Source organism: Carassius carassius, chromosome 2 (assembly GCF_963082965.1).
Source record: "Carassius carassius chromosome 2, fCarCar2.1, whole genome shotgun sequence".
Classification (NCBI taxonomy): domain Eukaryota; kingdom Metazoa; phylum Chordata; class Actinopteri; order Cypriniformes; family Cyprinidae; genus Carassius; species Carassius carassius.
The window spans coordinates 13,204,051-13,210,674 of record NC_081756.1 but is presented as its reverse complement, the minus strand read 5'-3'; positions in this window follow the sequence as shown (position 1 = coordinate 13,210,674).

Genomic DNA, 6,624 nt, shown 5'->3' with positions numbered 1-6,624 from the left:
GTCTTGCCGAAAGACTCTGCAACGCATAATGAGAGCAGCTGAGAAGATCATTGGTGTCTCTCTCCCCTCCCTCCAGGACATTTATGGAACCCATCTCACCCGCAAAGCCCTCTGCATCACAGGTGATCCCACTCACCCATCACACAGCTTCTTCAGTCTGCTGCCATCAGGGAGGAGACTGCGGAGTCTCCAGGCCAGGACCAGCAGACTGAAGGACAGCTTCATCCACCAGGCTGTCAGGAAGCTGAAGTCCCTCCCGAACTTGCCCCCCCTCCCCTCTTCTGCCCCAGGCACCACTGAACTATGACCCCCCCCCCCACACACTAATTATATGATGGCATGCACTAGTCACTTTGTGCAGCATTGGTCTGCTCACTACCTCATTCAGCATGGAACTGACGTCATTCCACTACCTCATCAGTCAGTTAAATAAAATATATCTGCTCTTGAGCCCTTTGTCACTTGTCACTTTAATCAGACTTAATAAGGTATTTTTAATAAGGGATTTTTTTGCACTAAAAATCTTTTATCTGCACTGTTGTTCACTTCATTGATTTGCACTATATCTGTCATTTGCCTTGCGCTGCTTTATTTAACTTTATTTTTTATTTTATTATATGCCTTTTTTTTTACATTCCCTTATTGTATAGTTGTATCTACATTTTATATTTGATCTAGATTTTTAGGCTTTAATGTTAATTTTATCTGTATGCACCGGGGTCTGAGAGTAAGGCAATTTCGATTCTCTGTATATATGTACTGTACATGTGGAAATTGACAATAAAGCAGACTCGACTTGATCATTCTTTCATTCATTCATCCATCAACCACAACCAAAATGCCCTTTAGCCACTGCACAGCCTTAAATTTTTAAACACTAAATAGCATATACAAGTAATAACAGACAAATTAATTTGCACTAAATAAATTTGTCATTATATAATGAATGTTCAGTCAATCTCACAAACAATTATCCTCAAACATGCACGTCTTGACATGAGATCACAGGTTGGCTGGAGTGTGTGTCAGCTGAGATGAGAAAGTGTGAGGAGATTCTGCCATATAGAGGGTATGGAATGTCAAAATGAACCCGGTAAAACAGCAAACCGTGACCAAACCACATTTCTAAAGGGGATAAAAAATGTCTTGATTCATTTAAAATGTTAAAGCAAGATAATTATGGTTAGGGTCAGTCTAGTTATTGCAATTAATTTATATTATGATATGAACAACAGTGTGTTCCAAACGTCCATTAGTGAACACACTTCCATATTTGCCCATCTTTAATTTAATATTATAAAAAAAATCACAAATTAATGATATTAGTGGAGTAATTTGAATGAAAGTTTGAATGTCTTGGTATTTGGTACATCTCCCTTTTGCCTGAAAGACAGCAGCACTCAAGCTAGCATGGACTCCACAAGTTTGTGTAAATCCTGAAAGTCCATGTTATCCCAGCTTTTATCCAGACTTAACATGGTAAACACCACAAACTACCTCTGAGTAGTGATGCAGAATTTGGGCAGAATCTTCTTTCTTCTGCATTTTATATCACCGTTTATCTTGGTTTTCACTTTTTCTAAATCCTAAAAGTATTTTTTCAAGTCTAAATGGAAAAGAAAAGAAAAAGATTTTCAATGTGGACTTTTTGGACTCCACTGTGTATATATCTATGTTCTTATACAAAATAATTTTATGTGAGACTGAGCAGAGATACTGTATGACATATAGAACAGTTACAGTTCAAGCTAACACTGCGAGTCAAACAGCATCCTCTGTTGGACCAATATTGAATTGCAAAAATAGTAACCAATCTGAGACTTTTTGTAGGATTATCCTTCCTTTTTAATTCTAAATATAATTTTGTATGTTTTCTCCCACTAATACAAATCATGAGGCAAAAATGCACTTTGTTTTTAGGGGTGATACCTGGAGTTTGGCATATTTAAAAGCTCATATCGTGTTTAATCAAAAACATAAGTTTGCCCAGCAGAGTATGTGTTGAGTCTAAGACACACAATAATAGATTTGTTAGTACAAAATTATACATGATATAATGGAGTAATACATTTATCATGACATGGTCTTTAGAGAATAGATAACGTTTTTGAGATCTGAGATGACAAACATTTTTAGATATCAAGTATAAACAGTACAAATCCTCATATATGTAATGTTTTATTTCATGCTATGACCAGCATCATCTACATAATTACACACAAAAAAAACAAGAGGGAAAACAATGATAGAATGATCATAGAGAAATGATATGAAATATATATATATATATATATATATATATATATATATATATATATATATATATATATATATATATATATATATATATATATATATATATATATATATATTACCATTTAAATATGCAACGTTCCAATTCCATTCAGGGAATTTGATTTGATGACCAGATTAATTCAAGAGGTAAAATATGTTGTTTACATTCATATTCATTTTTTTAGGGACTATGCCGTCAGATAAAAGAAACTGGAACCACATCATTAAAAAGGTGGGAAGGAAAACTAATGTGTTTTGGTTTCCTTCAATTATTTCACCTGAAATGCTTCCAGAACATGACCTGAGGCAGGTACATAATTTTTTTCCCCACAATGAAATCATTGTATAAAAACACTCTTGGTGATTATCACAGGCAGGGCAGGGCATCTCATTCACATAGATGATTATGAAATCTTGCATAGTACCACTGTTCATTTGATATCTAGCATTGTGCTAAATGAGAGTTTATAACATATGCAGAATTTTTTTTTAAATAGCATTACAAATATTGATTCAAACATTTTAAAATTTTTAAACCCACTAAATAGGCCTTTTAAGATATACGGTGTCAAAACCTCAAAATATTTTTTTGATTCATTTAATCCAAGCAATCTGTCTTTTAAACGCTCTTTGGTGTCTTTTCCTTGGCATTCAGCAGACCTTGTGTATAGTAGCCAACCTGTATCATGTGCAACCTTACACAAATTATTTTCAGTAGCACATCTCACATATTGGAATCAGAAAGCCACTAGAAAAGCCTATTTCTCACCATTTTCACCATCATTCAAAGGCAACGCTGTTACTGATTACTCTGTATATGCTCAGCAGCCATGTCATCAGCACAAACGAATAGTCTGTCAACTCCAACGGGGCACTTTATGCTGAACACACATGAACTGTAAGTAGCAAGAGTGTAAGAGTGAAGTCTAAATCACAGTCAACACCTTTGGCATAATCACCTAGGTCCTCTGGGTTAAGGTCAAGAACACCTTCACTGGCCCCACCTGATAGCAGCAGGTATTCATTGGCAACCGGCAGTCACTGGTCTACCTTCTGCACCAGGCCTGTGAAGATGAAGAATATTCATATTAAAAAGAGGTAATATCACCAGACTTTTAAAAGACAAATAGAAGGGTGGGTAGACATTGAATGGGAAGGAGTGAGATGAAAGGGCAATGTTATCATACTTCTAAACAAATTAAAGGGATAGTAAACAAAACAAAAAAAAACAAAAAAAAAATCATCCTTTATTATGTTGTTTGGCATGTAGTTCAAAACCTCTGAGTTTCTTCTGTTGAAGACAAAAGATATTTTGAAGAATGCTGGTAAATAACAGTTACTGGTACCCACCAACTTTCACTGACATTTTGAAAAGAAGAGTAGAAACATTCAAATGTGCAGCCCAATGGCACGCAACTGATTATGATGCAAGTTTCAATTTAAAGAAAATTCCTGCCATTTAGACACATTTCATACTTTTAAATATGTAAGAATATAAGGCTGTAGAACAAACATGGCAGATAACTTATGCAGAAATTAATAGTCTCTCAATTCTCAGCAATTCAAGCCATTGCTCTCATTTTCAGATGTAACCCAGCTTTTTAAATTCTGTTAAATTCTTCTATCACAAGCAGCAACAAATTTACTAAATCCCAGTTTGTTTATACAAATGTATTTGTTATGTTCATTAGTCCATAAGGCAGAAGCCAACAGCACCAGGTGCATTTCACTCATCACTTCTTCATACGTTCAACATTGACCACTTGAAAACAAAAACAAAATAATAATGCCTTTAATGTGAAACATCACTCTCCAAGACAGATGCCAAAGAGAAGCTTTTTAGCATAGATGAGTACTAGTCATATATCAGAACCCAGCATGCACTGCTGTCAAAGCATGAGTTACACAGAGGCCTAAGAGTTTAAACTCATTCACCTCTACAGGACATTTGTGATGTTTCCAAGTTAAATAACTGGAACATTACAGATTTAAATAACACAAGACGCACAGTTATAATGATGCAATGTAATCTGTCTAATCACACATCCATGATTATTAATGCGTGTATACTGTATGACGGATGAACAACCTTGAATTCCACTGACTTTCATTGTATTCTATGCCAGCTGGAACAAAGTGACATGTTTGGAATGACATGAGGGTGAGTAAATGAAGAGCTATCCCTTTAAGACTGACTTTTTTTAAATTCCTTAATTTAAATGGGTCATATGGTGCATTTTTCATGTTTTCCATTTTCTTTATTGTGGTATGTAGCCATTTGTGCATGTATAAGATCTGCAATGTTTTGTGGGCTCAAGGTCACCCACAAAAGGATCTAAAAGAGAAGGATGATCCAGACCTGCCTAAAAAGCCTCAGTACTTTCACATACGTACATTTCTCAATCAGTATGTTACTTGCTATTGGTTGTTCAAATGCAAAGTTTGGAGAAGTGAGTAATGCATATTGTTTGTCGTTCTTACGATCACAATTGCAGAGAAGGATGTGTGTTTACAAACAGTTTCCTCTGTTCTCCGCTTTAACTGGTGGCAAAAAGACGGAAAACATAGATGCACTACGTGTTCTGTTTCACACTGGACGCTCAACGAGAGCTGAAGCAGCATGAGCCCATTGCACTTTCATGCTGGTGGCATCACTTTTGCAAAGTCACGCTTGCAAAGTTGGTTCCAATTAATCGGCTTGGTCATCTGCATATTCAGATTTATCTGACTCAGGCTCAAACTGATATGGTAAAACCAACAACATATTAAACAGTCTTTATACTGTAATTGCTTGGGAAGCTGAATTTGGGTATGGGGGCATTAAATTTCCATTAAAATAGAAAGAAAGACTGGGCACAGAGGAGCTACAATAATGTACAGTATGTGAAATATATAATAGATATATATAGTTTTTTTAATAAAGCATACTTACATATTCTATTACACCTAATACACAAGATAATTATCTTTAAAAATAGCATCATATGACCCCTTTAACAAAATGTTCCCTAATAAATAGTAAATGAGTGACATTTTAATTTGTTCTGATGAAAGAATAAATTTTTTTAAAAAGATAGCAAAAACCAACACAACTACAAGAAAAGACCAATACACATCTTCACAATTTAAAAATGTTTATGGTGTTTATTGCGGTGATCCTGTGACCTTCTCCCCAGGACAACAAAGCTGAATGTTTTTTTTTGTTCTACAATAACAATGATCTCTTTTGCCATTTACATTTTTAACACTGTTCCAATTTAATTAGCTCCTCTGGGAGAAATAGGTTTGCAGGATTGTAATGAGTCTAGAGGCTGGCATGCAGACGGTATGTAAATGTCTGCAGGTCATGGAGGCGTGAAAATAGAAATCATGATGATTTCTAAAGGAAGCAAACATCGATGGCAATTTAAATCAAGGCATGTATCTATTCAGGACTTCTGAAATGAATTAACATTGAAATCCTGATGGACAGGCAAGGGTCAACAAAACTAAATCATAAGTTTTTCATTCATACATAAGGCAGAATTTTCAAAATGAATTGCAAATGAAAAGCTTTCTACACATCACTCTCAGTAGGTGAGTGATGTGTATTGATGTCTGCATATTTTTGAGAGCAAGAGATAGAAACAGCAAGCAACAATAATAAGTAGGCTTTCGACTGAACATCAAGGGGTTAAAGATGACCGGAAAAAAAAGGGAAATGTAAGCAACAGGAGAGGTGGGGGGGGGGTGGGGGGTCAAAACAAAACACTGTCATGTAACAGACAAAAAGAAACACAAAAGTTACACTGGCAGGATGGCATAAAAAAATTATAATTCAACCTTGTCAGTAAACAAAGGTCCAAAATTAAATCCATGTAATGGATTATTTGAAGCAGCTTCAGTGATGTTTTTAGAGAACAATACAATTGTGCAAATCTGTCTCTCCCTCACTTATGTCATGCAAAAAGGATGACATTTATTGTGTTTACACTGTGGCAGGGGAGAGCAAGAAATGGGTGTTGGGTGAGATCTGGTGTGATGTACTGAGAAAAAACAAGGGGAACTAGAGACATCTGCTGGACAAACAGCTTCACTTGACCCAAGCTCGGAATCAGAGGCCTGGACATATAATACTTATCCGTACTAGCAGAAATAGCATATTTGGTTTTTCACATCTGTTTTAGGAAATTCACAATTGCCATGTAGAGCTTTCTTCATTCTTAACATGCTTTTTACTGAATGTGAATAAGAATAATGTAGATATTTGCATTTTGTATATATTATATTTTTCCATATACAGATAAAAAAACGTTACTTTGACATACGCGTGTGTGTGTGTGTGTGTGT